This window comes from Lagopus muta, chromosome 13 (genome assembly GCF_023343835.1).
Source record: "Lagopus muta isolate bLagMut1 chromosome 13, bLagMut1 primary, whole genome shotgun sequence".
In the NCBI taxonomy this organism is placed as follows: Eukaryota; Metazoa; Chordata; class Aves; order Galliformes; family Phasianidae; genus Lagopus; species Lagopus muta.
In genome coordinates, this window is record NC_064445.1 from 14,520,867 (window position 1) to 14,543,616 (window position 22,750).

The following is a 22,750-nucleotide window of genomic DNA, read 5'->3' on the forward strand; positions in this document are numbered from 1 at the left end:
AATTATAAACCTTACAGCACCACTTAGTTGCAACTCAACATGCTGCAGATCCTTCCAGCTTAAAATCTCCCCACGCAGAGATGTCTCTAGGCTAATGACCTAATTATATGAATTAGATAAAGACTATTATTTGACAACCTTTAATACTAATAGCAGTGTTTTAAAGTAAAAGTGCCATTCCATTCAGCTCTTCAAAAGAAGTTGAATACTACTCTTCGACCACTGCAGCTATTGCCCAGCAGAAAGAAGCATCCTAATGCAGCTCTAAGTAGAGCATCTGGCAGGTCAAACTTAAGATTTATTCTTATACTAAGTAAAATGATGATTCTGGTAGGAGAAACTACTTGCCTCTGAAGCTCTTACCCCAGTTTTAAAGGGTCTCTGCTCTCATGTGCTGCACAAGATTTCTATGTACCTAACACAGAATTGCAGTCTTATCCCATAGGGGCAGAAATCTGAATCAGTACTAAAACTCTTAATAGATCTAACTCTTGAATCCACTATAAAGCACATATTTAAATGTATTCTATTCAGTGAGGTTTTTAAGATATATATATATGATTCTGTTCAGCTTTCATCACATGACCTGTTGGATACCACAATGAAGGGTCTGAAGCACTGAATCTCCTTTGTAATCTATTCAAATTTTACTTGTTAATGAAGATATCTTTGTTTAACTTTTCTCATAGACTAATCACATTTGCTATGAAAAATCTTGATCATTATCTATGGGTTCCAGTCTGAAACCCAAATAAATATCGTGGTTCAATTTTGCTCGTGCATTCACTCAGAAGAAAATCTGCTTGGACTGAGTGTCTGATCTGAGAAGCAGCAGAGTTCTGTGTTTGAAGCCCAAAGCAAATGTTAAAAACTAGTTGATCGCTTAATGGCTTTCTTAACTGTGATGGGAAAAGGAGGGCTACAATTATAGTCCCACTTAGACTGAATGGTAGTAATAAATCCTTTGATTGCCATCATTTCTGCTTGTGATCTAGATTTTTGTGTGACCACCACAACGGATGTATTCCCTCCAGTTAGTTAGAAAAATAACGCAGGTCAGCTCACGAAGAGATGTTTTATATGGAAGGAACCCAGTCATGCTTTTAGCAATAATTGAAAAGGCTTCAAAATTGGAATAATTTGTGAAGAGAAGGTGATAGAGTAGTTCTTTCATTTTAATTGGTAGAAAAAAACCTGTATAGCAACAAGATGTAATTCTGTGTATTTGGGCTGGTGGTATCATTTTTTTCTTTGGTTCCCCAGCCCTTTCCACTGAACACCATGTATTGGTTTCTATGTTATCACTCCTCTGGTGCTGCCATCAGCTGCAAAATCCCTCTATATATTGCATGGAAAAGCTTTAATATTTCTTAACCTGATTAGGATTTTGTTCTTGAGGCATTTGCGCTGCATTCCAGGCAGCAAAGAAGTGACATAATACTCAGTTTGACAGCAGGTATTGCCTGGCACAAGCAATTTAACTAGACTTCATTTTCAGTCAAAGCTCAAAGACATGCTTTTCTGTTGGATCGATATTTATATATTTAACATTTGGGGGTTTGTGCTGAGTTGGCTCCAATTTACTTGATTAGCATGACAACTTATAATTTATAACAAGGTGAAAACTGGTTTGGCAAACTCAACTGTTCCTATTAAGTGCACTTTGTGCTGCTTCCTTTCTCTTGTTTTCATTCCTGAACATGCTTTTTCCTTCAGAATATCAGTATTGTTGCATGAACATGTACGGTTTTATAAGCGATGTGTTTTCGGTTCATGTATCAGAGCCATGACAGCCTCCCCCACTAGAGGTTGCTGGGGTCCCTGCCCTGCTTCACCAGGACTTTATTACATACAGACACCCACCACTCTTCAGTGGGAACTACTTCCCTAGTAAAGACTGCAGAACAAATACTGTATCTCTCTGTGTCTGCTTGATATAAATATTTGCTATAAATTATTTAGTGCATTCTCCTCATTATAATTTGTAGACCCAAAGCTTGTTTCTATTAAAATATGTCATTGCACATTCTGAAAAAAAAAAAGAAAGAAAGAAAGAAAGGAAGACAGAATCTGATTCAGTGATGCACATCTTGGTGCATCATGAGATGATGCTGAATCAGTCAGAAGTTTTAATATTATTGTACCTGAACATTTTCCTTATAATGTGCTTCCCCAATAGACTAAGAGCTACCTAATAGAGATGACAGCAATCAGTTCTGAATGCACAGTGTTATATCTCTAACTGATACGTCCTTGCAGGTGAGTCCTTGCTTTCATGTTTGATTACAGTAGCAGCTTTCTGAACCCTGCCCCATGCCTCCACTTCCTTCCATCACCACTGAAGTTTGTACACTATCTGCAGGCCTCCTGCTCTTGCTGTGACCACCTCCTCTCATTCTTTTGCCAGCTGCCTGTGGATCTGTCTCCCTCAGGCGTATCAGATATGTTGCTCAGGACAATCTCTGTCTTTCCAGACAAATGCCCTGGCCCAAGTGTGCTTAAATAAATGTGTCACACATACTGAGAGAAAGAAAAATCAATTAGAGCCCATTACATTTTCATACCTTCATGTTTATTATATCACCAGTAAACTGATGCTTTTTTTATCCTACTTGAAGTTAAAAATGAAAATTTCAGATAGACCTGATATTGCTTGTTAGAAAGTATGTGATGTTTGTTATTTCTCAGCATGCCGATTTTCAGAAGGGATCTTTGGGTAGAAGAAATGATTCCCTCTTTCTCAAAGAGATTTAAAAAATAAAAATAAAAAAAAATTACTGTCCTTCAGACCTTTTTCCAAAGTTGCTCCCTATTATTTCTGTCTTCCTAACAAATTTTAATCTCTTTCAAGGTATTCATCTCATTTGTTGTCCCCTAGGTTACCGAAACATTCCCTCTCAATTTGATGTGAGGAAATACCTAAATCACAAGCTACTGCAAGCCTGCCAAGACTAATTTAATTTTTGTTCTGTTTAATTTATTAATTCCCAAGATGGAAGACGTAATACAAAGTTGAAGCCAGGTCTGTGATTAAATAATAGAGGACCAGAACTGAAATAAAAACAGTATGAGCTATTATTTTATTGTCATGAGCCAAATCATTCCATCTATTTTCTGACATGAAAGACAAGAAAGAAAAAGGAGAGTCTAACAAATAACAAAGAGGAGAAAGAGCAGAATGGAGTGAAAATTTTCCAAATGTCAGAGGAAATTAAATAGTGAACTTTAAAGGAAGCAGTGCCCATTTTGCTCAGTGGAGCCTTCTCAAAGCTGTCATCTTGGAAAAAATGGAAAGGCTCAGAAATGCATTTTCAACCTGTTTGTGTGAAAATCTGGATTTCTTAGACCTGTTAACAGCAGATGTCTTTCCTTAGCAGTCATTATTCATGTAGCCTCACAATGCATTTCAATTTATAAAGGAAGAGGTATATAAACCCTTCCGTACTGCATTAAATAGATAAAATATATGACTGCTTTGAGCTTGTAATGCCATAGCTATAGCTTGAATATTATTTGCCTGCTGCAGCTGATGGACAGATGAGTTGCAAATAAGTTTTATTTTGGGGAATGTGCCGATTAACAGAATTCTTCTGGATGTCATCATATTTACAGGAGTGTAATATACGTTCTGTATTGTTATTAAGTAATTGGTCTCTTCTTCAAATCTCAAATGAATCAGATAAATGGAAATGTTTCATTTTCTCCCAACGCTATTCTCTACCTCTAATAGTGTGTACAGGCCAAATCCTGTTGGTTACTGAAAGATTCAGACCATTCATAGGCTGGCTCTTGAGGTCCTTAACCTTTGTTCAAGTGAGTTCCCGCTGACTTCTGTGCAGGACCTGCATGAGCCAGGCCTGAGGTAAAATTGAACTCCCAATCCTGTTTCACTGAAAGCAGAACAAAGCCTTTGTCATTCATGTCGGTGGGAGTTGAAGCAGGACTAAAATTTAACCTTAGAATTTTACCCATTAACATCAATGGGATTGTAAGATATAGCAGCTTATGATATCCATTACTAAAAAATAGAGCCCAAGCAGCAAGTCATTTCTCAGCATGAAGTGCTGCATTTTAAAGGGGCAGACTCCTCCTGGACATCAGCTGCTGTGGCTCACATGCTGAGAGATCCCTTCAGATAGTTCAAAGATGAAAGACTGAAGGATTAAATGACTAAACCATTACCAGAGGAATTTTTTTAATATACCTACATCTCCATTCCATGACAGTCTGATAAAGGGCTCTAACAGGGGGGAAAAAGTGGACCCAAACTTTTAAATGTGTTCAGTTCTTGGCAATTCCTGTTACCTATGAGCAAGGGGACGCAGAGCATCTGTCCAAACCGTCAGTTCTATGTAGCAAGTTTTATATAACCTTTTTCATGAGACAAGATCCTGAGAGCTGCTGAAGTCATTCTGAGTTCTGGACTAGATTTTATTTAGTCTTTTCTCCAGTGAATTTGCATGGGAGTTTTGTAGCATAAGGAACAGACTTCTCACTAGCCCAAAGACTTCAATGAGAATGGTAGATTAAAAGAGAGCTGGAGCAAGCTGTGCTATTAAAATAGGCATGAGCAGTTATTGTGATGATTCCTGATGGGTTTATGTCAATATAAGGATGTGCTGGTTAGTTTTCTCTAGCTACGTTTTCCTGCTGCCTACATGAAAAGTTGAGGTTTCATGCTGAGTTAACTTGGCTTGTTGGACCATGTGGATTGACCCTACTAAAAACATAAGTAATTTTCATCCACTGACTGTCACTTCTCTTTGGACAAGAACCAGTATTGGTAAGGGAGAGGCTTCTGGTGTGTGCTATACTGGTCTTTGCCTTTTCTGCTACTTGAAAACACAAACATAGAACTTCCAGCCAATTAATTGAATTTGCACTGTTCCTTCCCTACAAAAAGCTCAGTAGAGCAGATTGCAGTCTTTAACTCTCCCCAAAATCCCCTTATGTTTTTTCTTCCTGTCTATCAAATGATGTTGCTAAATATGCACACAGTTGTTATCAAATCCCACGATGCAGTCATTATTGACTTGTATTATGACATTCTGCATTTGGGTGTGTTTCACAGCACTGGGGAGACTACTGAACAGAAATGTATTCAGAAAACTGTTGTAGAGTTGCTTACAAGTACGGAGAGTCGGATGTATCTTCATCACTCAGACTCAAACATGAATGAAAGCTGCTGATCTGGAGTAGCACTGGCATCTTTGACCCTATACATTTTTTGCATCTCGAAAGAGAGAGGCAAAAGAGAGGCAACTGGCAAGCATACTTATTTTGTTTTTGTATGCATGATGATACAGGGGAAGTTAGTTCATAGGTAGGTATGAGGGTGTAGTCCCCTTGCATTGCCATTTTGTATTGATTAAAGAAATTAAAGGATCTCTATGTATTTTTTTCTGTATGTTTTAATTAAAATTTTATTTTAAAACAACTTTTTTTGAAAAATATTTGTGTATATGCTTGTTTTTGTAACCTTTAAACATACTGCTTGTGTTTGTTATCTACAGACAGTTTCTATAAGTTGAAGCACCAAAGTAAACTGCTGAACCTCATTCATAGCACTCTGGGAAAAAATAATCACCCTTTGGCTAAAAAGTAGAATAAGTAATTAGTTTGTGAAGTCATGTTTTGGAGAACAAATTACCATGGAGAGTGAGTTTGCAACCACTCAGTTCAGGAACATTGCATATATATATTGCTCCCATGAGACCTAGGAAATAAATGTTTGCTTTAGGTATCTCAAAACATGCAGAGAACTCAGTGACCCATAGTCAGCACAGATCTCATCTGTCTGCAGTGAAGTTCTGCTGTCAAAGCCACAACACCAGTCTAGTTAAGAGCTTATATTTGCATCAGAGTTGCAGAAAGGTGTGTGCACAGTGTAGAGATCTTTATTTGGAGTTCGTTGGTGGTGTAACGAAGTCTTTTGCAATGGATCTCTTGATCAAGGTTAATAATCTGTACCGCTACATCAAGGCGAACATAAAGATTAACTATCCTTCACAAGAAGAGTTAGGAAGTAACTTATGTAACTAATTTCATATTGAATGAGTATTAAAATGAAGCTAGGTTTCTATAAAGGAATATATGAATGCATCAACAATAGAAGAAATGGAAGCTAAAGGACAATATGAGTAAAGAATGATTTTAAGATGTCAAATCTTAGCTTGGCCGTACTATCTTGACTGGAAAAGATAATGTTATGATACGCCTAAAGCAGGGCACAGCTGGGCTGGCTTTATTGAGCTTTGGATGGCTGATGTTTGTTTAGTCAGATTGCTTCCTTTTTCAGTGATTTGAAAAATAAGCTCTTTAGCTTAGCCTCTAGTTGAAAGAAAACCACTATGCTTTTAATTATTTTTTAATTTACATTTTTCACTTTTTTTTTTTTCTTTTTTTTTTCTCCAGAAGAAGGGAGGAAGGAGATATTTCCTCCCACCTCTAAACAGAGAGTTCCCTTGGTAGCCACCTCTCAATTTAGTCCTTAAAAATGATATTGATTTTGTCTGTGTGCCAGGTTTCTTGCAGTTATCACTTCAGATACTGATGTCCCTTGGTAGAGAACACGCAGTAATGTCAGGAACAGGAAGAAGCAAAGGTAACAACAAAGGCATCCTGAAGTGAGGGGTTCCTTTGATAAGACAAGCTAAATACCTAAAACAAAAATCTAATATCTCTTCTCTTTATTTTTAACAAGTCCCTTGGTAAATAATGGGGAAGCTTAAGAGAGAAATCTCCAAATGTCAGCTTGTCTGAAATATCCTGAACAGTTCCTTACTTTTTAAAAATAAGAAAGTCCCTGCAGGGTAAATAAGAGAAAGCTCTCCTTCACCAGCAGTTTGCCCCCCAGCAAGTAAAGAGCCAACCCTCGTAAAGCTGGGCATATCTTATAAAGCATGTGTGTTAACGTAATCCCTTCTTGGCAGTGCTGCAATCAGCCATCAGTGAAGGAAGGGTGATCCCTAGATACTGAGGTTGGATTCTGTAGCTGTAAGCCTCACACTTGCTTTCAAATATGCAGGCTCTTCACTTTGTCCTTCATAAAGTTGGCTGTGGTGTGATCACTTTAGAGAGAGAGACTGTAAAAAAAGGACTGCAAGAAAAGTCTACATTAATAGAGGGTGTAAAAATGGTAAAATATTACATTGGTAGCTCCCACAATGAAGGAAGACACAGGAAGATATCCAGTTCTTTGAAAACTCATCCTGCAGCCATTCTCAAAGCTAAATGAGTCCATATAAAAGAGCAGCAAAAATTGCAGTGATCAATTCTTTAGTAGCATACACAGACCAGCCTTTCCAGAGGCATTGGTCACAAAGCAGCACAAAGGTCCATCCTGTCCCTTCATCTGATTCCAAGCACTACTGCAGCAGCCAGACACCGTGGTGCCTCAACTAGAGCCTAGTATAGTAGACCAACAGGTGCTCTTTTGTCGTGTGTCACTTCCACCGTGTTTTGACCCAACAGAAGCAGGCCTAACTCAATTCTATGTATATCAGTTCACAACATGCGAAGTCCAGTTTTCTATGGAAATGAATTTAGTCTCCTACAGCTATTAACATTTGAAATAAGGCTCATTTCCCCAATTATAGCCATCACCTGTGTTGATTAAATTTGCACTCTTAAGTCATTTGAAATATTTAGCCCTACTGTCTGTAAATCTGGCAATATTAACATGTATTTCATCAGGAGAATCAGTAGAAGAAAGTTTGCAGACGACTTCTTATGCTAAGTTCCCTGATATTTGCTACTAGGGATTTAAAGAAAATATCTTTGTATAAATCCACATTTGCACCTGAATTCAAAGTACAAGGATTAAGGCCACAATCCAGACATTTAATCCCTTTGTGGATGTTCTGATGGTTATACATCCATACAAAATTATGTAATGTTAAATACTCTCTCTATTTGCTACGGGCAGTCAGCAGTAACAACTCACTTTGAAGTGACCAGTTTGGAAGCAAGCTTTCAAACTTAATGTGTCTTGTTCTTTATTAAAGCGATGAAGCTGATGTTAGTAATTGACTAAATCCTGTTTGAAGTTCTGTGCTGGTTTAAGGCATCGACCAATAGTTAAATAGATGTGATGCTTTCCTCTTTCACTGTTCAATATTATTCATGTTCAATAATATTCATGACCTTACATTCATGAATATTAGCCTGGACTCCTCTGAAACTTATCCACAATCATGGACAGCATCATGTCCTATGCTGAGCATTCTCTTTGCTTCAGTAAAGACAGTCCAAATACTGTATTCATTTAGTACACTGATGTTGAATGAATACTAGACTTCACATTAGAGTTGTTTTTGTTTCTAACAGGGAAGTAGTCCCCCAGCTAGTAAACACCTAAATACAGGCTGAAATGTCTTTGTGATTTTTTTGCTTGTATGTTTGTTTTTGTGTTGTTCTTGTTGTTGGTTTTTTTTCCCTCTCTCTCTCCAGATGGCTTTAGTAAGGCTGCTCTTGTTTTGCATCTCGAGCTTCCCGTGTTGTACAGGGTCCTCAGTGATTACATACAGTGTATGTGCCTGCTTAAACTGTTTCCAGACACTCTGAATTTCAAATTTGAATCTTTTATGAGAAACACTACAATAAAACCCTCTGAAATTAAGATATAGACAGATATGTATGCTAAAGTAATCTATGTAGTTTTTCCTGAACATTATCTTTTAGCTTCTGTATTGTCAGTCAAGCACAAGCTGATACCTTGTGCTAAATGTAGCAACACTTCTTCCACTTACACTGGAAAGTTAAAAGAATACGAGGACTGCTCTGAAAGTAGTGCCTTCTATTTCATGATGTTGGCCCACGATGTCAGAGGCAGGTGTTGGTGGGATGGCAGTGGAGGTTGAACTTCCCACCACTATCCCATTAGGTTTTGTTGTCATGTGACAGATGGCAGCAGAGGGGCAATCTGACAGAGCAACCTTTGACTTGGAAGGGTGTGTGGAGCAGAAGAGTGATTGAACTCCTCTATGCAGAAAAAATGGCACTCACTGACATTCATCAACATTTATTGAATGTCGAGGAAGACCAAACAGTCGGTGTGAGCACAGCGAGGCGATGGATGGAGCGTTTCAGCAGTGTTATGTTCCTCCATTATATTGCTAATCATATGGATGTTGTGTTCTCAGCTGCAGAGTAACTGTTAGCTCAGGGCTTGTGGTGATTGAGCACCTGGTGAAGGGGTGTGGCTGGCCAGGGAGTGCAAGCAAATCGTTTGCACCTGTGCTCCCCAAGTGACTAGAAGGGGTGGACCCAGGTGCAATCACTCTGGGCTCATACAAGGGCTGGCCACGGAAGGAGAACATCACTTGGAGCTAGGCTGCTTCTTGAGCAGGAGTGCTGGGTAGCCATGGATTCCCTTCACCAGTTGGGTGAGTTCTACTCTTCTTTTGTGGCTACTGACCTACCTGTGTGTTCTTTACCTGTGTATTGCTAAGAACCTCTCAGAACCATTTTTCTGCTTCGTGAGCAGAACAGATCCATTTGCACTTATGTGAGCCTGAATGTGCCCAGTTGGCCTCAGCTCTTCCTCTAGAAGAGAACAAATAACAGGATCATCTGGCTTTCATTTGTTTCAGCCTACGTGTTCTGGGAGCTTTGTTTCTTCTCATCTCACTAAATACCCAAGCAGTAGTGGAACTGATCCTATGCTTTTTGTCAATGCTTACCTAGAGGTAGAGTCAGAATCCTATTTCTTGCTCCTGGTAATGTCTGTAGAGACCAGAGATTGAAGTTTCTGCTATGTAGGTGGTTTCCATGATATTGTTTGCATATTTCAATCTTGGGAATTTTATATCAGGTGTCCTTTAGTTGAGTTGAATTTGCCTCCTTCTAAAACTGTTCATCTGTAATATAAAATATTAAATGATCGTTCTTATGGGAGGAAAGAAAACGGCAGAGAAGCTCCATATTTCCAATTGAAATGAGTAATTTTTATCACTTATATCGCTCTTATCCAATCATCTTCTGTGTTTTGTTTCATTTGTGTTGTTTCATTGTTATTTTTAATAGAAAGCCTGAACAGATGAGGTTACTATGCTTCTTTTTGTTTAACCTAATAATTAAAGGTGTTTAGTGTTTTATATAATGCGTGTGTGACAAGTGAGGGCTGTAATCATAGGTTATTATTTTTTCCTTCTCTTTATTTTCAGACTACTCTAATACTCTATTCTAAGTCAGTGTTATCAGCTTTTACTCTGGAATCACTGAATTCTACAGCATGTTTCTTCAGCCATTTCAAAAGCTTAACATGATGTGTTTATTATTAAGAGAAAAGGAATGGACAGCTTTCCCATGCTCTCAAATGCTTAAAGGAATGATGCTTCCAGATTGTACTGTCTGAATTTGGATGTTAGAGATATTATAGAGCATTTCAGAGTTTGTGCTTGAGGATGAGCCATTGTTGACCCAGTAATACACAAATTGAATTTTAATGAAGAGTTTAATTTTTAATTTTTTTTTTTAATTTAAGAAACAGTATCAGAAGAAATGGCAGCACAAGCAATACTTTTTACGATTACATCCGTAGTTAAGGATAATTAAGTTAAGGACTTAAAACTGAAAATAAGAACTAATGCACAGATTCACTGTTTATTGTATTAGTTAAAAACAAAAAAACAAAACAAAAAAAAAACCCAAAAACAAACAAAAAAAAACCAAATAGATGGCATATGAGAGGTGAAGCATGGCTGGTAGTTCAGGAGCTATCCTTCCACATGCTCTGTGGCCAAGAGGACGCTTTGTACAATTCCTTCTATGATGCCAAAAAGGAATATGGGCTGTTTTTAGTGAGTCTTCTGAGCCTGTGACTTGTGAGATTGAGTTTGTAGTAAACTTCCAAATTGCTACAATGATTATTTGACTTGTTGAACTCGGATTACATGGCAGTTGTGTGGGGAGAGCATGGTCTCTCTGTTGTACTGTGCAAGGACTCAGATTTAACACACCATCTTGTAAGAGATGCTTACTGAAACATGAGCTGCTTTATTTATTGGTCTTATCAGTGATGTCTGTTGCTGTGCACACCTGTTGTGATATTTCAGAAGGGGTTTAGTTCAGACTGTTTTAGCTGCATGGTTGCACTCTGTGCTCTTGAACATATCCTTCTCTTTTTACTGTTTGAATGCTTAACTTTTTTTTCCTCCCCACAATAAAGTAGTAGGTCAAGTCTTTGTTATGTGTTATCTTCTGTACAACTGCATGAAAGTATTCATGAAGCTTAATATCTCTCTTATTTTGAAGTTTAACAGCTGAACATCTGTATGATCCCTTTCTGACCCCCTACTAATGTAGTGAAAACTAGTGGTATGTGAGAACAGAAAGTTTGAGAGCATCTGGAGGAAATCTCATTTAAAGTTTTGGAAGAGCTGTTCCCTAATAATGGATTTATTTCTCTTTGGAGAGTGGGTGGAAAAAGTTCTATTTCATGGCAGTCTCTTAGGTGAGCTCCGTAGCCTCCCTTCTTGTTTTACGTACTGCATAGTCTTTAAGTATGCAGTGCTGCAACAAACAATTCACTTGTTTTTTGCATCACTTGTGATGTCCCATCTGCATGGTTTGCCCTTTGAATCTTCCGGCTTTGGCTTTAAAGTGGAGATACAAACTTCAATTGAAATCTTCAAATCCCAAGAGTGAGACAAGTCTGTGATTGACATCTCCGTGTACATGCTGTAGGGAATACATACTGACTATGGAGATCTTCTCATTTCGACAGTATACCAATCAACTCAATGCTTACTCTCACTTTGTCTATTCCAATGTTACTGTTTTATGTCCTGTTCCATTCTGCTAACAGCAGATTATTCTTCAGTGAGACCAGCTTCCATTTATTTCTTTCCAGATGTTAGTTCTGTCCCATCTCTTCTTTGTGGCACCTGAAAGTCAGAGAAACTTGGCGATTTTTCAACTACAGTGATCTTTGTTCTGCAGCCACTACAACATAAGAGGGCTGATCTCTTTGAATCTCCCAGGAACATTATGTTCTCGTAGGGCAGAATTTTTTGTCTTAGTCTCGTTAGAAAGGGAAAGCTGTTACTGCATCTTTTACATAAAGATGTGACGTGTCAGCAGGTTTAGTTTAATTCCCTGTTGGTTTGATAGCAGTGGAATGATCCACTCTTGCAGTTGCCATCAGCAAATCCATGAAGCTGCTAATTAGGAGCAGATTTACAGGTGGGGTAATGTCTTTAATTAAACTAAGTATACCTTGAAAAAAAAAAAAAAGAGCAGATAAGCTTTTGGGCACGTAAGTAGTTCTTCAGGTCTGAAACAGAAGCAGTAAACTTCAAAGCAAAATTCAGGTTGGAAGAAACTGCTCTGACTTAATTAGGGAATGACTTAAAAAATACTTCTCAAAGTCTGGCAATTTGGATTCATAACTTGGTAGATATCAAAAACCATGGATTCACTGGAAATTCTGTTTTACTGGTCCGTTACCTGCAAGTCCCTATCCCCTGCCCACTCCCATCTACTATTAAGGTCACATTTGTCCACAAGGTATAAATTATATCTAGCTCTAACCCCTGGAAGGCAATGACCTCTTACCTCTCCTCCCTGATGAGTCTCTTTGATTCCCCAGGCACACCTTCCTCTTCTCCTGGATAGTTTAATACATATTTAATGGAATTCAGAGTAATTGATCTCAATGTCTTAATTACATTTCACTTTTTAATTTTATTCTTTTGTTTCAAATCTTAACAACTACTTGCATGCCAGAAATCATGCTTCTTCCAGTCCTGTTGGTCTAATAAAAATATTTTCTTGATCTATAAAAGATTGGACTGTATTTTTAGACCACTTATCTGTAGTGATTTCCAAGGCTGACTGCCCTCCACTTCCTTGTAACACATGTATGATGGTACTCTTATTTTTTTAGTATTGCTTTATTTTGTCCTCCTCCTTCCTTTATTTAGTAGAGTGGTGCTCAATCATAAACATTACTGTACACGTTAAATGTTTCTGAGCTTTAATATCAACAAGCATTGGATGAAAGAACTGTTTAACTTCCTTCTAAAACAGGAATCAAAACACATTTCAAGGGTAAAATAGATGTTTCAGTTTTATGATATTACTGTGTAAATCTGTATAGCTGTAAATAATGTACTATAAATTGAAGATTTCTTATTTGTGATATTCAATTTTTCTATCACAAAGTGATGGAAAAAGGACCATAATCATGATCATTATGGTGAGATGTCTGACAGCCTTGTGCATCTGCAAGTGGCTTTGACAATCTTGAAATCTTGAAGTACCATATATAGCTATATATATATCTATATCTATCTACTTATATATATATATAAAAATATACACACTTTTTTTTTTAATCAACTGTTCTTATATGAAGGTATCAAGGTATATCAGGATATAGAGCTCTGGATTTGAGTGACTCAAATTGCCTCTACTATTGCAGAAGCAATAGCAAGGGAAAACCCATTCTGACATTGTCTCCTGTGGAAAGCTATACTGATTTGAAATTAAATCAGTTATATTCAACTCCTGTTTCTAATAGGAACAGGGTCAAATGTGTCTGCTATGTTATGAACGTGAAAACTTGCCCTACTAAAGAACAAGACCACGTTCTAAAAGCTGTAAGAAACATAAGGCAATTGATTTTAACAGCTTTTTTGTACCTGGAAATCTCAATTTTGAGATAATTAAAACCGTTTTCCAAACCTGTTTACCACCAATAGCTGGAAAACAATACTTTGGATTTAGAGTACAGTTTCTTGACAGTGTTATTAACTAACTTGCAGAGATCCGCTCCATTAAACTATTTAGAATGAGGCTCTAATACACTCACCCCAAGTACCGTTGGTTTCATTTTTCAATATTAGTCGCATAAATGATCCAATGCCAACTCTTGGAGTGAATAAAACTTGCTGTCAAATCATGAGATGTTATGTATCAGGCTACAATTCCTTCTTGTAAAAGAACCTGATTTTTTTTTTGTCAGATTACTTGGTTCTGACTTGTGCCTCCTCTGTTAAAATCATTGTTGCGTAGTCAAAGTGAATCAACTTAGTGCTGTTTTGGGAAACAGGCGTATGGAAGAGTCCTGTATCCGTCAGGTGGAGTGGTAAGTCACTCCTCAAGTGTTCTCATAACTGAACCTTGATAACAATAGTAAGGGCAAAAAATGTGTTACTAAATACTTGAAACATCTATATCTATTTTTAATTTCATACTGGCCTTAGGCAGGCTAGATGTGAAAATAAATTAAAAATAATTTGATATGACTTTCAGTCTTTCAATTAAATTATGACCTGCAATATGCTACAAAACAGAAAAAAGTAGAGGAGTGTGCATAAGTGTATGCATTCACCTGTGAAGGAACGAGCTTCCTTGTCATTATCAAAGCAAGCTTTTTGGCCAACTATTTCTGTAGATTACTTTGTAAAATGAGAAAATGTTTGGCAGCCACAAAAAATTAAAGTTGAAATAAATAATGAATCTAAAAAAAAATAGAGCTGGATGATCTTTCAGACCTCTGGCAGAACATACGTGGTGTCCAGCAGTCTGCCTCACTCTTTTCCCTCAAGCCCCCTGAAAGGTACTTTCTGACACAACACTGTTAGCAAGGTAAAAAATTCTGTTAATAATGCATGTCTCATTACATTTCAAATACCTGGAGGAATATTTCTCTATAATTCTTTGTCAAAAGCAATAACTGTCCAGGAATAGGAAGCAGAGAAGAAAATAGCTTGTGGTACTGTGAGCGTTTTGACGCTTGCTTGATTCTCTAATCATGATTCAGTGCCTGAGGTCTACTATAAAAACACTTTTTTTTTTTCCTCATTCTTAAATGGAGAAAATCAATTGGTTTAAGGTTATTATGAAAATATTTGCTTATCCAAAACCTAAACACAATGATAATTTTGATGGAGGTACTTGGCTTGCAAGGATTTCCTAAAAGGTTGTATCCTGGGATTATTACCAGGTACAGGAAATACATAACAGACTATTCTTCATATACTACTTCCAAGGTGTAGCTTATTCCTTTAAAAGAAAGCATAAATAATTTCAAAAATATCACTTTAATGTATCAGTACTGAGCCAAGGGTATTTTTTTAAATAAGTCTGCAGCATCCCATACTTGCATTTATTACTGTTTTGAATGCATCAGGGTGTGAGGTGCTGTTGGTTGGATGTTGAATGAGTTATCTTTTTTGATATATTTTTACCCCCTGCTTGTGACCCAAATTTTTTGTTAAGCTAGGCTGTTCTTTGATTCATGTTTCTTGTCAGTGACAAGGCTAGATATCTCATGGGTATCGGAAGCTTAACCTTTTATTCCTCTAAAATAAAATTATCCAGTGGATATTCTTTAGGCAATTCAACGTCATTTATTTGCTTGCACTTCTGCATATGCTTTGTGCGCCACCTTTTTTGTGAAGGTCAAACTGGTGACTTCTGGAAAACTTCAACTTGCATGTATTATCAAAATACATGTTAATATGCTTAAAGTTTCTCATGTAGTACAGAAACTGCCTTACTGGTTTGTGTGCAGAGTGGGTGTGTGATAAGCATGTGTGTACAAAATGGGGGCATTCCTCTACCATCGCCCTTCTGCTGGAGACTGCCCATGGGAAAGGTTCCCAGCACTCTTGTAAGCACTTCTTCACCTGTTCTTATTTCTCCATGTGTATGCATAAGCATTTTGTTGACACCTTTTCTCTCTATACACTTGCATGAACCTACTGAATTCTGTGGGATAAAAAGGCTCATGGAATACTGACTGCAGTATGAAGACTTTCTTCTGACGCAGCATCGTGGTGTCCCTTTATGCCATCATGTATATGTATGTTTATTTGTTAATAGAAAATATGTAGGAGGGTCTTGAGAATATTGAATAATGATTTTCTCTTCGATATTATCTAATTGAATTGCACTTTCTTTCCAGCTATGAAAGAAAGAATAAAATTTACGGTCTCTGTCACTGCTTCTCCCAAAATTGAGCATTTCAGTTAGACTCATTTCTGCATTTCTTTGGTTGCCCATTTTTCAATATTTGACAGAGGTGATAATCAGTGATAAATTCCAAAATCAGGTTGCTGTGTGGAGGAGAAAGACCCTTGCTTATTAACCTGAAAGTTAATTTTTTTTTTCTTTGTAATAGTTTTATTTTTAATAAGCATCAGAAATGTCACATGGAGATCTGGAAACTGCGCTTTGTGGCTTCTCAAAAATCTACATTTTTAACTCTGATTAAAAGAAAATAACTTTTTTTGTGACTGGGAAATGCTGTTAATAGTCAACATATTGATGAGGCAGGACTAACAATGAGAAACATAAAGGTTTTTTGTCTATATTTTCTGAGTACGGTGATGCTTCATGTAATTAAAATTCAGCCAGTATTGAAATTGGTAGGCTGGTTATGATATTGGTTTGGGGTATCTTTGTGTTAGTAGGCTAAGTAAATAACTGGAGAACAGAAATCATTGAGAGTTCATGGGAAAACTAACTCTGGTGTTCAGAGGTAGTATTTTGGGTATCATTTAATATTAATGGAAAACTTACTGCAGCAAATTTAATCAGAAGGTCAGTCACAGCTCGGAGTTAAATAGAAAAAACTATCCTGATTTAGCCCTCCTTATCTTGAATTATGGAAAAAAATCATAACAGTATATAGCATGTGGTCTAGAATGTTTGGAATGCTGACAACAGCTCTGTCCTTTGTTGAATAACTACCTACTTATGAAGAAGTTTGAAAACGTTTCCACTAGTTAACAGTGTCCAGTATAACAAATTAATGTTCATTTTTCCTTCTCTTGCAGCCTGTTGCCTCTAGCCAGAAGCCTCTCTTTGTGGGCAGAGTGGGTCTTGTTTCTTGTCATTCACCACAACGTGAGTATCCATTTTCTTTTCTTTTTTTGAACCTCAATGTTTTTAGGAATGTTTCTTTTGAAAGCTTTTAAGTACATCTCAGAGAATGCAGAACAAAACAGTCTGTTTTCCTTCACTTGTAAGAAAGAATTAAATTTCAGGGTTCTTTTTAATCTAATGAATACTATATTATTCAAAATAATTAAATGTTTTGCAGCCCACAGAGTGTTTGATCCCATTCTGCCCTAGTTCTGGTGAGTTGCATACTGAGAATAAGAGATTAACAATGCTTCTGGAAGTACGAGAGTGCGTTAAACTTGTGTAGGCCAGATAAAATTATCTGCAATGTATAAACTAGTGAAGAACTCAAAGCTATTTCTTCTCTTGAGATGAAGAAGAAATTGAGTTTATTTGAGATGCTTGAAAGCTTGTTCTTAGATTTGTTTTGAATCTGAAGGTATAAACAATTAATGCTGGATTTAGATTGATGTGTAAGCCAAACATTGCGTATTCCTTGCAGTTCTCTATAAAACTTAGTCATTCTGTGCTTTCTCACATAAATGTCAAACCAAATAAAACCCTGCTTACATCTTCTGAATAATGAGAATAATTCAGAGAACAGTGATACTGTTCCATTGGGATTTGTACACTGTAACTACAATAACTACCCAAGAGATCACACAGGCATGTGAGCTTGACCGTTCTGTATGTGTGGGAAGAGGTTTGAGGATTTAAATATATCCATATCAACAATTTATGAAGTTTAAGTCCAGCTTTCCCTTTCTTCTCAGCATGTTCATTATTATGTGAGATTTTTCTGCCTTATGTTTGTTGTTACAGTGACACTGAAATAGTGTAAAAAAAATCAACTATGTTATATGTTAATAGACTGTAATACATGTGCTTACGTCTAGGTTCTGTGCACTTAGTTTTATAAAATGTTCTTAAATATTTTTTTCATTGGTTTATGAAAAAACTTCAGTGATGTTTTTTAGTGTAATTTCACAGTTCCCTGTTAGAATGGACTTTATGACTTGGTCACTTTGAGCACTGTCAGAAAAATAGACTGATAGCTCTGAGATGGGAGGGAAGTTTTCTCATCTCAAATATCGCTTCAGTAAGGACATTCTTTAGTCTGAAATAGAAATTTTACTGTCTTCTTTTTAGGAAATATTAAGATTATATTTTATTCCACAAGAAGTATTTGTTGCACCAATACATTATCAGGATATGTGAACAGTTTTAGAATGTGAGAAAGTGCATTATTCTCTATGGGAGCCAAATGTATACTTCAGTAAAGGTGGATATCTGGCCTTTCAGATATTCTGCAAGATATATATTATTTGCACTGCTCCTCTGGCAGAGTGAAAAATGTTTAATATAAGTTTTTCAAGGCATGGAAATAGTTTGGAATTCATCTTCCTGTGAATATTTGTTTGAGGGGAGCACTTAATAAAAGTGAAAATCTAGATTTCTTCTGAAAGTCTTTCTACGTTTTCTTACCAGTGACAACGAAACTTTAAAGTTATAACCTATCTTTCACAATTGGCCATCAGTAACCAGGCAATATGGGTAAAAAGAGAGATCCAAAGTTGCTTTTCAAGGATCCTATTGAAGGGACTACTGAACTTGTGTGCGGGGTATGCAGTATTTTCCTTGATACCATCTTTTGTAGGCAGAGTTTTTCGTTCTCAGCGCTTACTTAGGAACAATGAAGGTGAAATTATGGGTAATCAGGGGCAACTCACTGAAATTGTTATTTTATAATAATTTCATTGTGTGCTTGAATATTTCATTTTGTTCTGATTTAAGATGACTTTATTTACCGATGTGATATTAATTATTTGGGGGTTGTTTTTAATGACTCTTACAGATAAATGGAATTCCTAAGAGAGGGGAACCTTTATGCTTCATTATGGATATATGCACTAGCTATTCACAGCAGAATGTCAATCAGAACAATTTTTAAGTGAGAAACAAGCAATGTTAAGATGCGTCGTATGCATTAAACTCTTTTTCAGTGCTCAAATAACAGTAAATTAGCAATGACAATTTCTGTAATTTAAGAGTATGTGCAGATACTTAACTAATGGAAATCATCAAATGAATTCTGTCCCTTTACTGCTTGAAATTGTAACATCTGAGCTCAATCTTCTACAGTCAACGAAAAATTAATTTTTCGGTCTTTATTTACTTAATCGACTTTAATTTTCATATTATGCATACTTATGTTTCCACTTTTCCAAGTGATTCTGGACTCATGAGTGAATGTAAAGATGAAGCATAATTAAAAGACCTAAACAAGGTCTCATCTTCCTCAAAGATCTCCTCATCTTTAACTATAAAATGGCCTGCCATCTCATTCGTATTATAAGAAGCATTGACCAGCATCACAACTGTGGACTACAAAGGCACTGATTTAATCTTTTAAGAGGTATCTGAGGAATTAATTTGCTTCTAACCCCATAAACCTGTTCAGTATTTGCAAATTTTGAGTATTGTGTCATACCATCAAATGGTATTTGAACATTTAAAAAATTATATCTAATGCAGTGGCTCTGAAATCAACAAGAGTTATGTCATTGTATTCACTGGGTCTGGAATAGCTTATAATGTGCTAGAAGTTTGTTCTTGGGAGGGAACAACAAACCAGTGAGGCAAAACACATACTTTGAGCTTTTGTGAGTTTGTTTCATATTTGGTGGGTGTTTCCTTGTTCCTGAACTTTCATAAATCAGGGCGTACAAAATCATTTTGTCTATGACTGTCACGCCAAACCGTGAAGAGATCATGCCTTTCCCAAGTTTCTTACACCTCGTTGTACTTACAGTTTCTCAGAACTCTGCATGTTGGTTGTTACAGAAGGTACCTGGAATGCATTATTGCTTTGCATCTGCCTATAATTGTGTTGGGAAGCCCAAGTCCTGCGGTGTCTGGTTAGAGATAGCATTGATAGAAATTATAGTGTAGGCAGGACTTGAGCCTGAGAGCATTTGAAAGAAGTGATGATGGCACCACGAGACATTTCACTAAGTAGAAAATCCTGCATCTTCTTTCTAACCCTGTTTAAATGCTTATGGTTGTGATAATAACATCTTGCTAGTGTGGCTACTTCGTGAAGTTGGGTACAGTGATCTGCTTCTGGTCTTACACTAAGTCCAAACATGTTGCATAGTCACAAGGTTTTGATTTGCAGATATGAAAACAATTTCTACAATTATTATTTTGCTGAAAAAAATCAGAGAGTCTTAAATATAGATGCTTTTTTTCCTTAAGTCTCAACTGACTGAATAAAAATGTAATTGGTCATGAGGTCTGAGGGGTCTCTGTTAGATATGTGGAGTAAAAGTGAGATACGGGCAGTATTAAATCAACTAAAAATTAGCAGGCAATCCAGATTCAGTGCCTGTCCATTTATTATGATATGCATTTACTAATGGAGCAGATTGGCTCTCGGGATTTCCGTCCCTGGGAAAAGTAGGTTCTTTGATGTGTGTTTCCTCTGAGATCAATATGGGAATTCAAAATAACAAAAGCACAGCAGGAAATGTAGCACCTTTTTATTTGAAAAATAAAAACAAAATAACTGATTCTGCCTTGAAATCTTCTACTTCAATGCCTTTCTGCCAGCAGTTTAATGTTTTCACTCCAAATTGCATAATAATTGCATTTTAAATAATATTTACTATTTTATGTGGTTCAAAAACATAAAGCTGTGTTGATATTCACAAAGACAGAGAATGAAGAATTTTTCCATAGGCTTGTCAGACATGCAATGCAGCTGTGCATCTGACAGTGCTCGCGTTCCCTTGCATTTCCATGCCAGGAGCTTACAGGGTGGTTCTGCACCTTCCCTCTCACAGTGACCTCTGCTTCAGATACGGTTGCTGAACTTCTTTGGTACTAAAGGCAGTGCTGTCTGCTGGAGCCTTAAAAATAACTCTGTTATCATCATACAAAAATGATGGCTAAGCATCCAGGGAAAATAGCTCTTTTCCTTATAGAACTGCAGAGAGGATTTATAAAACTAAGGGGTGGTATTGGGAACTTTCAACCCCAAAAGATATTTCAAAGTGTCAGTCTTGGAGTTCTGGGGTGCTTTCACCTGAGAATGCAATGGCCACTGCTTATACTGCATTTAAATTAGCATTTCTTTTGTAATCCAAAGAAAACAGTTTTATTGAAATTACTGGTAAAGGGTACTACGTATCAAGATAGGATTTTACCCATTTTGTTTAAATAAAATTAGCTTAAATTGCCTAGCACCTTTAGTTTTACATTCAGTTGTGCAACTGACAGTTGCTGGTAATTAATCCAAGGGTGGTTTTCTAGATGAAATATTATGTGAAATGGTATTTTATGCAGAGGAGGTTGAAACAGGTCAAATTGCTTCACTTAGTCTTGTTTTCATCATGCGTTTCTACAACTAGTGTGTATTGACAGACTTAACTGCAATTGCTTGAAAAGCTAGAGGCTACTTATTTTGCCAAAGACTTTTCATACAAACATGGCATTAATAATGTGTATTTTAATTAAGTTGCAGATAGCTTTTTAGCAGGTTATTTGCTGAAACTTGACAAGAAGAAAACAATAATAGTTGAGCTGATGGAAACAGAATTTGTGAAAAGAATGAAGTGTTTACCACTGTGTTTTATTTAATGCAAGTAATAATACACGGAGAACATTTCAGGCTTTGATAATAGCAGCGTGTCAATGAAACATGTGGATTAAGCCTTCCAAAAAGAGAACGTACAGCTTTGGTTCTCAATTCCTTTGGGCTGCTGAAGATAATGAGTGACAGATTTCAGAGCCTTCCTGGAGAGGATTCCTTCTTGTTATGTCTAAAGTGGCTCTTCAGACTGTCTTAGGACAGTCACTAGCCATGTTTTATCTTCCTGTGAAGCACTGAGCAGTTGAAGCAATCTTGATGTAATAAGTAATTCCTTTCATTTCCTAATTACACCCAGCTTCTGATTACTCATAATGAATAAGCTATGTGTTAGTACAGCTCAACGCTGCCCTGTCTATCACAAAAGGATGGCTCTGCTGGTTTATTTTCTCTGTAGTAAAGCACAGGATGTTTGCAATGCTATAGATCATTCTGCTCTCTTTGTGGCAGACTGTTTCTGGGTTTTGGCCTTCTGAGTGAATTCTAAGTTGATTATCTGCGTTGGAAATGTTTTAAGGAGACATATGGACCTTTCTGGTCTGAAAATCTATTGTAAGACTGCCAGTTTGCAGTTCATCTCCCCAGGGACAGGTGGTAGTTTTAGCACACAATGTGAAGGCTTAAAGAATGGTTCCAGGACTAATCACTTTTCACTTTAGATAGAGGGGGGGAAAAAGCACCACCTAAACACCTTTGTTCCTTTGTGGTATCCTTCAGGCACTGGATTGGTGTCCTGCCAGGGTCTGAAGCTCCTGCACTTAATTGTTTCTCCTTCAAATCATGACCTGCTAGGTCTGATCAGATTCCCTGATCTTAGTCACTCTCTGTTGAAAAAGGCGACACAAAATAAATATCCTCTGCACTTAGAAATCATTGCATTTAACCTGTGGAGCTTTTTTTTTTTTTTTGTAATTACCCTGTTTTAGGCTTTAGACCTTACAAAATACGTAATGCTGTGGGAGTCCACCCATAGCCTTTCTGATTTGAGGTGATTGCAGAAGTGTTGTGTGTTCTTGGTGGTGTTTCTGTTGTTTTTTTTTTCCCTCCTTATAAATGTATGGGAGATAAAGGTGCAAATGGAGGAGGGGAAGTTGGGTGTGATATTTTCTTCCTGATGACGTGAAAAGCTGTGAAGAAAGAATGGTTGGATTTGGGTGTCTGTGTTTTTTAAAATGGCAATCTCTTAAAGACAGATTTAAGTAATAAAGAATAAGTTTTTAATTAAATACAGCAGGCATTTGT

General features: G+C 36.9%; 1 long non-coding RNA gene across 3 annotated transcripts in view; it reads left to right on the top strand.

The window, feature by feature from the left end:
* Positions 1–9,289: 9,289 nt before the first annotated feature.
* The window catches only part of LOC125699655 (uncharacterized), a 63,508-nt gene continuing 50,047 nt past the window's right edge, over positions 9,290–22,750 (top strand). For all 3 annotated transcript variants that reach the window (XR_007379644.1, XR_007379646.1, XR_007379645.1), the window contains exons 1-2: positions 9,290–9,386; positions 16,791–16,860. This is a non-coding gene — a long non-coding RNA (uncharacterized LOC125699655). The remainder of the gene's footprint in view (positions 9,387–16,790; positions 16,861–22,750) is intronic.